This window comes from Lampris incognitus, chromosome 19 (genome assembly GCF_029633865.1).
Source record: "Lampris incognitus isolate fLamInc1 chromosome 19, fLamInc1.hap2, whole genome shotgun sequence".
Lineage (NCBI taxonomy): Eukaryota > Metazoa > Chordata > Actinopteri > Lampriformes > Lampridae > Lampris > Lampris incognitus.
In genome coordinates, this window is record NC_079229.1 from 16,576,953 (window position 1) to 16,588,624 (window position 11,672).

Below are 11,672 nucleotides of genomic sequence, written 5' to 3' on the forward strand. Positions count from 1 at the left end.
TTGAACCCAGGACCTTCTTGCTGTGAGGCGACCACACTAACCACTGCGCCACCATGCCGCCTGCCTCAATCTTATCTTATCAAACTCGTAACACTGTGCACCATCTTGTCTGTGTGATGTTGCACAGCCTTTCACAAACACCTCCTCTTTCAGCGCACTAACACCATGTGCGCACACACACACACACACATTTCCCCTCTCCAGTGCATGCATGTCAGCACATGCGCACACACTCACACACACACAATATTTGCACAGCTTCGCAACCTCATATCACTTTTGTAGCCTGATCATCACATTGCTGCTCAATTATTGATTGTTACTGATTGGCATTAGTCAATCTTCTTTCTTTTTAATTGATCTAATTGTTTTCATTGAAATAAGTTATTGTCCTGCTGGTTTTGTGACAGTTTTCACTGATGCCATACTCTGCCAACTAAAGTACTCCAATTGGTGCAACATTGATTATTCCATCATGTTGAATGGTTATAGCTATTGAATACCAAAATTAATGGTTAATAATTCTAACTTTTTTAAAAGAAACACTCAACGGTAGGGAAAGTGCTCAACAAATAAGGAGCAAAATAATCCAGTTAGTCAAGTATAGAGAATTTACTAGTCAAGCTTGTACTGTCTCATAGAGAATTTACTTGACTAACTGGTTAATAATTTTATGAGACTGATTCATGTGACTGATTTTGTGAGGCTGATTTGATTATTCCATCAATTTTACTAGTTTAGTTATAAAATATGAAACACCAAAATTAATGGTTAATAAGTTTATGAGACAGATTTGATAACCCTGTTGTATCCACATCTCCCAGTAGCAGAATGGAAGGTGGGATGACACATAGCTGGGTCAGAAAATCTGAGAAGACAAGAGAGAGAGGAGGGGTTTGGTTTGGGGGTGTAGTAGATGATGGTAGCGACCAGTGGAGTGGGACCAGAGAGTTTGAAGGTAGGGTGTTCAAAAGAATGAGTGGCAGGAATTAAATGGTGGTTGTTTTATTGTCCTTCCTGTGAACAACAGCAACACCACCTCCCTGCCCATCAAGATGAGGTTTATTAATCTAAGTGAATCCTGTGGGTGTGGTCTGGTTTAGTAAGAAATAGGCCAGGGGCTTATGCCAGGTTTCAGTCAGACAGGAAATCAAGGTTAGTGTCAGTTATGAATTCATTCAAAATCAGGCGTTTGTTATTTAGTGAACAAGTGTTGAGCAAAACCAGTTTCAGATGATGTTGGTTTGTGATAGGTTATGAGGACTGAGGAAGGGGCCAGATATTGGACTGATTCACATGTCATTTATTGTGGTGATGGTGAGGATAATGATGTCTGTTGGTAATACGGTCAGGAATGGGAACAGGTCGAACACCAGTGCGATCATAAAACAAGGGGAAGCTACTGTGAGTGAAGGATGCGACAGTCATTGTTGTGGGAAAAGGGGAAGAAGAGGGCTCAGGAAGGCACGTGTGAGTAAATAGTCAATTACTTGTAGAGGACATAACAGTGGGCTGTAAATTATCAGCAAGTATGCGACTACTTAGCATGTTCAGGTGAAAACCGTCTCTTCTACCGAGAGGAGTGCTCCCAGAACAAGTCAAAGCTTGGCTATGAATAAAACTAATGTTGTGTCCTATACTCACGGACTGGATCCAGGTATGAAGGCTGAGAACTCTGCTAAAACGCCCCACACCACGACCGAGTGTGGGAATTACGCCAGAAATAAAAGCAGTTTTTCCACAACTGTTGAGGAAATTAAAATGATGGATAAAATAACCTTTTGTCAGCTTGGATTGCTGATGGGTAGTGTCATTGAATCCAGGTGTCCTGGGAGTTTCTCTAGAGGGTCAGCAATAGTAATTCCAGTAAAGCAGCGCATGACCATATTTACAAAACGGATATTTCGGACTACAGAGTCCTCAATGATCAAGGTAGTGGTGGGAAGAGAGGAGTGGGTGATTAATTGACAGTGCTGTAGGGGACAGACTTGGGAGGGGATGAACATTGTTGGCCTTAGGAAGTGCCATGACTAAACTCCCGGAACACTGGGTAGGACAGTGCAGGAGGACCCGCGGTGGTAACAGCAGCAGGAGGTGGGTCAGCCACCACAGCAGCTGGGGCAGCCACCACAGCAGTAGTCCCAGCTAGAGCAGGGGCCAGTTCCACATGGGAATCGGCAACATTGGCCATGGGAACAGCATCGGCCACAGGGACATCATCAGGGTGAACCATGGCATCAGCTGGTAGCATGGTAAAAATACTTGAGAGGGTTATGGGCGGAGGCGAGAGAACTTGGGCTCTTTTTGTCTTGCCATGTCTGACTACCACCTGCGAACATCCCAGAGGATGGTATTGGAGATGGCTGAGTTCATAACTAAGAAGTTTTGGACTATGAGGCTGCAGTGTCAATAAAATCGCAGTTCATCTGAGAGCCATCATATATCATCCTTGAGGTTAGTAATGTCATTTGTTGCCTTGCAAGGCATAGGATTATCAAAACAATTGATCAATGTTCACAGAAAGGAAAGTTAGCGCTGTTAGCTGCTTGCTCCATCAGCTGAGGACTGAGTCTACACAGTTCTCACCAGGAATGCAGGGAGTGTGCAGGGAGTATTAAACTAAGATTATCCATAAAATATGACTGTGTTCCATATTATTATTATTACCACAGTAGACAAGTCTGGACTACCTGGCAGGTTCACAGCTTAGATTTACCAACATGGCATCTTACCCCGAGTCCTATGGCCTCTGCTGGTTTACGAGGTAACCCTGTCGACAGAAGAGACCTTGGAGAGGAAGATAAGTAGCTACCTCTGGAGATGGCTGGGTCTGCCACACAGCCTCAGCAGTGCTGCATTGTATGGGAGGAGCAACAAACTCCAGCTCCCTATAAGCAGCCTTGACGAGGAGTTCAGGGTTTCTCGCACAAGAGAGGCACTGTTCTATTGGGACTCCAAGGACTCTAGAGTGGCATCAGCAGGGATTATGGTGCCCAGACAGGCAGGAGGTGGAGAGCCCCGGAAGGCCTGGAGATGGCAGAGTCTCAGCTGAGACATAGAGCTTTGGTGGGCATGGTGGCAGCTGAACGGGCAGGGCTAGGAGCCATCCCACAACCTCGCTATGATAAAGTCCATGGCAAGGACAGACACCATCTAATCCTGGAGGAGGTATGGGCAGGTGTTGAGGAGGAAAGGACCAGCAGAATGGTTGGCATGCAGCAGCAGGGAGTATGGGCAAGGTAGGAGGGTGTGTTGGAGAGGAAGATATCCTGGGCAGATATCTAGCAGGCATAAACGCAGCGGATCATGTTCATGGTGCAAGCTGTTTATGATGTTCTACCTAGCCCAGCAAATCTCCATCTCTGGGGCAAGACTGATTCTCCATCATGTCCTCTACGCCCTGGAAAAGGTTCACTTGAGTACATCCTCAGCAGCTGCCCATCAGCCCTGAGGGAGGGCCGATACCACTGGTGACATAACCAGGTGCTGAAGACAGTCACAGGGGCCATCTCCAAAGCTGTGGCCAACAACAAGCAAGCCCACAGACAGAGGAACATTGCCTTTTCAGGGCTGGTGAGCAGCCTCAGTCACAGCCCAGATCAGCAGCTGGTCTCCTCACCTCTGCGTCAGACTGGGCAGCTCAGGTTCCCAGCCAACATTATGACAACTTCATTGAGGCCAGACGTAGAGCTATCATCAGCCTCTTCAAAGCAGGTGCTCCTTTATAGAGCTGACAGTTCCCAGGGAAGACCAGATGGAAGAGGCAAATGAGCAGAAGTGGTCCAAGTACCAGGAGCTGGTGGATCAGTGCTGGAGGAGAGGCTGGAAGGCACGTTGTGAGCCCATTGAAGTGGCATGTAGAGGCTTTGCTGACCACTCACTGCAAGGTCTACATTCAGCATGACTGGGGCTGCAAAAAGGAAAGCCATCAAGTCTACCACGGAGGCTGCAGAGAGGGCCTCCAGATGGCTTTGGATCAGAAGGAGGGATCTGTGTGCCAATGCTGCAGGGACACAAGCCAGGGCCTGATCAACCCTGGCTGGGTTGTCTGAGCGAAGTTAGGTTGTATGATGTTGAAAGAGCTGAAACACCCGAAGTCCTCAGGATGTGTCTAGTGCATCCTATGATGTATTTATTTTCAATATATATATATATATATATATATATGATGAATTAATAAAGACATAAATTCATCTCTTCATCTTCTCATATGTAGTGAACAATCTAATCTTGGAGTATCAGACAATATGTACGTATTTATTCAAAATAAATGCATAAAAATACCAAAAGAGCTTTCTGTCACACATCTTAAAAACACCCTTGTGTCTCAGCGCTAGTGACTGAGTAGACTGAGACACTCAGAAGGTCACTCTCATCCATGTGCAACAGAAGTATAACAGAAAAACAGGCTGGCAAGCTACATCTGCCATAATGTAAGCTATAGCAAGAAGTTTTGTTATCCATCATGTAACCTAGCTGGATCCACTCAAATGAAGGCAGTGTGACGATTTGGTCAGTAAAATATGTGAATTTAAACATCGATACTTTGCATCCACCCAGTACAACTTCACACAATATTTTTCCCATAATTTAGTCAGCCCACTGAGAGTATCAAATCTGGCAAATATTTATTCCATTTAAAATGTCAGAGAAACTAAAATCTATCAGTCAATATTTGTGAATAAGGGCAACTCTCCCTGAGAGCTTTTTTTTTTCTCTCCCTCAAATGATACCCCAATTTAAAGCTTTGGACTGAAAAATACATTAATTTTAACAAGTCTTTTAATCTTTATTGCTCTACAGACTGGTCTGATTCTCTCTAGTCTCATACAGTAAAAAAAAAAAAAAAAAAAAAAATCCTGAAATCAAACTCTGCAACATGACCTCATTTCCCTTTTCTTTTTGTTTTACAATATTTTTGAAACAAGTAATGGTGTCTTAGTGCGGGATGATATAATTTGATTCAAACGGATTCTCTAAAGCAAGCAAATTTGCGTTATATTAGATAGGGATGCACCGAAATTAAAATTCTTGGCCGAAACCGAAAACCAAAAATGAGGAAACCAAGGCCGAAAACCGAAAGAAATGATTATGTCAATTATTAGAACCATTGCATTTATGGCAATGACTGTTTACTAACCTCACTAAAAGCAAGGCATTGCAATTCAAGGAATAAATCAATTACAAAAGTATGAAAATATTTATTTAGCACTGACATTACAACAATGCACAATATAAATTAAAATTCAAAACAAAATGTTTAACTTGACCCCACTCATGACCCCATATGTTGGTCGTGAAACTGATAGCTGTAATATCTGATGCTGTAAGCTCATGGACATGAGTTGCAACAACATTAAACAGCTCAGGTAAACACACGTCTGAGAAATGCCGTCTGCTTGGCATGGCATAACGGGGCTCAATGTGATCAATCAGCCTACGAAATCCCACATCTTCTACGACAGAGAACGGCTGATCATCTAAGGCAATACACTCCATAATGTTTCGTGTTATGCCCTTTGCCTTAGCTTAGCACCATCACTGGAAAACTTTCTTGCCTTTTCAAATAAGTCCGCTACAGACGGAGTGGGCGTGCTCGGGTTGACTTTTCTTTTCTGCGCCACATTCTTCTCATATTCAGAATGGCAATCAGGATGTTTGGATTTCAGGTGATAAATTAAACCCGACGTGGAGAAACTCTTTGCAGACACATCCCCTCTTGAAATTTCAGCATTGCATGTTTTGCAAATCGCTATCCGTGGGTCTTTCTCCGAGATATTGAAATACGTCCACACTGCAGACATGTTGGCTCTTATCCAGATGACCGTGTGCTGGCTGCGCTTTTTGCTTGCGTCATCACAATTCTGTTTCGGCCGTGTTGTTTCGGTGATTTAGGTCTTTCAGCCGAAAACCGAAAATGCCCTTGGCCGAAAATTTTCGGTGCATCCCTAATATTAGATACATGTATTATATTCTGCCTAATACTTGCTTTGAGAAAACGCAGGGTTTAAGACTTAGTAATTGCTGTCATGATATTAAATGCATTAAATGCAAGAAGGCCCCTTACAGAAAAACCACATGAATTTCTTATGTCTTCCACATGTATCCATATGTGGGAAACAAGTTACTATATGTTGCAACATGTGGAGCACATGTGGAAAATATGTCACACCATGTTACAACATGTGGAGTACGTGGAAATCATGTTACCACAGAGTATAACGTGAAGCACAAGTGAAAAATGTTTCCACATATATAACTTGTGGAGCACATATGGCAAACATTTTACCACAAGTTGCAACATCTGGAAGACATGTGGAAAATGTGTTACACCATGTGGAGCACATGTGGAATTCATGTAACCACATGTTACAACATGTCACAAATACTGCACATTTTCATGATGTGAAAAGAACTGAATGTATCAAAACAGTTCCAGCCTGTAAACCAGTGTTTTGTACATGTTTGATGATATTCAAGCATCTCAAGTTAAAGGTAATGATGTTGAGGACATCTGATTTTGAAGGGAAGTATAAGACAGATGGATTAATGTGCATTTACCATGTTCAGTAGCAGAGCAATGTTCTCAATTGAATGGCCTAATATGTGCTACTTTTCATATAGCTGAGCATTTTCATGTTATATTCTATCTTATGTTTAAAACGTCTGTCGTCAGTAGCAGCAGTTGGAGTACAGCAATTTCTGTGTTTTCATATTTTTTGATGTTGATAAAGTCACCCTAGCACCAGCAGTACTAAGAGTAATTGTGGTTACCAGAGGGCTCCAGTAGGTGCAGAGTAGAGCTATTGAGCCACATTAAGAGACACCTCGCTCTCTCCCCTCAGTCATTACATACTCGACCTGAGGAAAGTTTGTGTCTGTGCATCTTTCACATAAATATTCCCCTTTTCAGATGAGGCCCTCCATATGAGGTCTTCCACTTTCGGTGTGGGAAGATGGCGGCACAAATTCCTGTTTGCAGCGGCCTCACCCAGCACCGGTGTGGGGAGATGGCAGCACGAACTTGCATTTGCGGTGGCCTCGCCCAGCGCCGTCCATGCGGTGTCTTTGTCCACGTCTGCGTCTAGGTTTGCTTTGTCTTCGTTTGATGGCTGTGAGGACTGCTGCTGGATCGGCTGGGAGAGCTTGGTCTGCTGCGTCCTTTGGGCCCAGGGACCGTGGCCCTGACCGGAGCTGTGCCCTATGAGGTAAAAACAGGGGCGGTCTGACGGGATGCGGAATTGGGGCAGGCTAAGCTAACTGTTTGCCCATGCAGACTGGCAGTTCCAGTAACACTGAGGGCAGTCTGGCAGCGGCCTCACCTAACATTGACTGTGTTTTTGGTGTGGAGTGCGGGGAGGTGTGTCGAAGGTGTCTGGCTGAGAGAGCTGGCGTGGGATCGGCTAGGGGAACCTGGTCTGCTGCATCCAGTGGGCCCAGGGACCATGGCCCTGCTGGAGCTGCGCCCGAGGAGGAAACATTGAGGGCGGTCTGACAGGATGCGGAAGCGGGGCAGGCTAAGCTAACAGCTAGCCCATGCAGACCAGCAGTTCCAGTTCCAACAGTCATTCTGGCTGGCGTTCGTTCTCTGGACAGTGGAATTTTTGGACTGTTTGCACTGAGTGGACTGTGTTGTTATCTGTTTTTTTTTGTTTTTTGCTTTGTTCTCTGTTTTTGTATGTGTTGGCGGTGTCATTTTTGGGAATTCTGGATGTGTGTTTTTGTCTTTTGTGTCCCACTGCTGTGGGCTGGGGGAAACAGAATTTCGTTTCTTTTGTGTACGCAAGTACATAAAAGAAGTGACAAATCGTTCCTGATTCCTGATCCTGAGTCCATATATATATATATATATATATACACACACACACACACACACACACACACACACACACACACATACATATATACATACATACATATAGCGTTTTTTTACCGAAACCGTCAATGGTGTTATAAGTGCTCAACTAATGAGGAGCGGAATATCAACACAGATACGGGGGGGAAATATATATATATATATATATTGTGTGTGTGTTATATATATATATATATATATATATATATATATATATATATATATATGTGTGTGTGTGTGTGTGTGTATATATATATATATACACATATTCCATGTTCATGGGTGTGTTAGGTAAATGTGATATGTGCTCAGGAAATTATTTGTATTACGGTATGTGTGTGTATTGAATAATGAAGCTAATTACATGACAATGAATAAGCTAGCAACGCTAACCTCATGTAACGCTACCTGCATGCTAACATCATGTAATGCAAACAGCACTCTCATCTATGGAGTAGCGAATTGGGAAAATCATACGGTTGGCGCTGTAGTTTGTAGACTATCCATCCTGTATGTGTGTTTACAGAAATATCTGTCACTAACTCGATGTGCTGTTAGCGCTGTATGTTAAAAATTATGAGTTAGTGTTATCAGTACAGTAGAAATGAACCGAGTTTATTAGTTTATTTTGTGAATTGCTGTATTTGTTTTCTGAATACGTTTCATTTCATTACCGGTATTCAAAGTTGGAAACATTAATGCTAGTGCTAAGCAATAGAATACACATTCAAGTTGCTGTTTTGATGTACATTTTCTATGGTTATATTTCAGTAGTGTCTATTAAGCGTTTGTTATACTTCAGCACTGTAAACATTTAGGAGAACTGTGCATATTGTGACACTTGTACAAGCACAGCATCTGTATTAATTGTATGTGGTTATCTTGAGGAATCAGTCATTAAACACTCAACCTGAGGAAAGCTTGTTTGTGCAACTTTCATACAAATACTCCCCTTTTCATGGCTTTTACATTTGGCTCAGTTCAGTTTATACAAGGAGCTGCTAAAGTGCAGACATATGTTTTTTACGTGACGAGTGGAGAGGGAAACATGGTAACCTATTTATACTGTATATGCCAAGATACTGATGATTGCGTAATTCATAGAATCCATTTTGGACGGCTTCTAGAGGGCCCGCTGTGGGTCTGCACAGAATCTGAGCTCGTTTATGTATTTGACTACTCTGAATAAATAGACCAGTCATCACTTGAAAATAATAGAACCAATCCTGAAAGATAGAAAAGAAATGAACCTCTACTTTGACAGAATAGACTGGTGTTTGTACTGCCCTAATCTTTGATTTTCTTTCAGTCCCAAAACAGGGAGCCTGCTGGAGGAGACCCAGAGGACTGAGACAATCCACATCATGCACACACAACACACGCCCTCTCTCTCTTTCTCTCTCTCTCTCTCTCGCTCTCTCTCTCTCTCTCTCTCTCTCTCTCTCTCTCTCTCTCTCTCTCTCTCTCTCTCTCTCTCTCTCTATCTCTCTCTCAAATAAAAAGTAAGTTGTAAATTCTCAAAGAATTTAACTTTTTTCCCAGTAGACATTTTTTGCCCCCTTCATTTAATTTTTATGGGGCATTTTGGTCCTTTCTATGCACTTTTTTTTTTGTGGATTTTTTTCTCCCCAATCATACCTGGCCAATTACCCCATTCTTCCAAGCCGTCCTAGTCACTGCTCCATCCCTTCTGCTGACCCAAGGAGGGCTGCAGACTACCACATGCCTCCTCCGATACATGTGGCATCGCCAGCCACTTCTTTTCACCTGACAGTGAGGAGTTTCACCAGGGGGACATGGCGCATGGGAGGATCACAATATTCCCCCCAGTTCCCCCTCTCCCCCAAACAGACGCCCCAAACGACCAGAGGAGACGCTAGTGTGTGAATGTGTGTTTGACATTCTTGTGTAAGAAGTTGGGTTGTTGTGAAGCGTCTAGTGTGTTGGTGTAGTGTTCTGTGCCTGTCACGTCTCACTCTCAACCTTCACCGCTGGCTAGCAGAAATGCGAACAGGAGAGCTGAGCAGTAAGTCTCTCCCTGCCAGTACATAGCCTCTCCCAACAGCAAGCCCCATGTAGTGCCTCCTCGTGGCGACACACGGTAACTGGGTACACCTTGGACCCTGGCTGAACTACAAGGGGACTCGGAGGAGGTCTGACCCCTAGACGTGCGGACGTGCCCAAGAACCAGCCCCCAGCAATGGGTTAAATAGTGCCACTGCTTAGTGGATACCTCGGGAGAGGACTAGGCTATGGGAGTAAACCCCTACAGAAAATCAACGTCCACAGTGTTGTTTTTTTTTGTGTTTCTTGCCCTTTTGTATCTGTTTAAGTGGGAGAGTACTGCTGGCGTTGTGTGTGGCGCTTCTCCCTCTCGTAGCCCCTCTTCCCACCCACCCCTGTATGTCTGTGTTATGTTTATCTGTTGTCTTGTTTCACCCCGTTTATTGTAAAGCGACTTTGAGTGTTAGAAAAGCGCTATATAAGATTGATTTATTATTATTATTAGTGCAGGGACCAGGACACATACTCACATCTGGCTTCCCACCCGCAGACACAGCTAATTGTGTCTGCCCGACCAAGCTGGAGGTAACGAGGGGATTCGAACCGGCAATCCCCCTATGGACAGTTTTGTTAATACATTTGCATTGAATGTTTGCAAATAAAGTCAATTTGTATTTGTTAACTTATATTTGTTTTAACTTCATTACCACCACAGGAAACATGGCCACAGGCCTTACAGAAGAACATGGTGCCATTTTGCAGTGGTGAATTGCTGCTTACTCAGTGACCAATCTTCTGCTTTTTTTTTGGAAATTTATTTCTGATTTTCCCTTTTTTTCTCCCAATTTAGTGGCCAATCGATCCCTATTTTAGTTCAAACACCCACCCTCGTACTGCATGCGTTCACCAACTGCATTTCTCCAGCCGGCAGTCTCGAAGGAGACGCCTCGCCACTTTCGTGACAAGGTGAATCCAGGCCGAACCACTGCTGTTTCCAACACACCCAGAAACGCATTCATGTGACGAACACAAGCTGACTCCGCCCCCCTCCCGAAGACAGTGCTGCCAGTTATCGCCGCTTCATCGAGCCCGGCCATAGTCGGATCTGACGAGACCAAGGCGCGAACCCCGGTCCACAGCGGGCAACTGCATCGACACAAAGCCGATGTTTAGACCGCTACACCACCGCGGACCCGTTCAGTGTCCAATCTTCATGTAAAAAATATAAAATATTTTCCTGTCTTGGTAGATGAAACATAAACAAATTTCATTTTGATTTGAATTATTCCTTTATTGTAGTTGATGGAAAATTGAGGATCTTTAAACATCAGTTATTCGCTCATGGAGCATTCCATACTTGTACAAATAAATGACAGACATTTCTAATGTTGTCCAGAAAAAGTATGCAAATTCCCAAAAATGTATCTTGAAAACAGAATATTTGACACTGGTTTGAAATCTGCCTTTGAATGGCTAGCCAGATCATACCACATACACCCTGCTGGCTGCCTCAGTCACAGCGTGGCACCTCCTCTTTTCATACTGCCAACGGATAGTTCAGCAAGTTCATGGCTTGCCCTTGGTGTCAAAGTTTGTGAGTTTGAGACCTGGGTGACGCTGAGTAAATGTGCTTTATTTGCTGTAACTCTCTTACACAACATCTACCAGCCCCATCCATGACTGCCCACAGGCCTGTGTTTTGTTGATTTAAGTGTTTTATAGAAAATGTAAATTCTAAGACTATTTTGGTTTGTACACACACACACATACACACACACACACACACACACTTGGAGGTGTATGCAAGTATTTA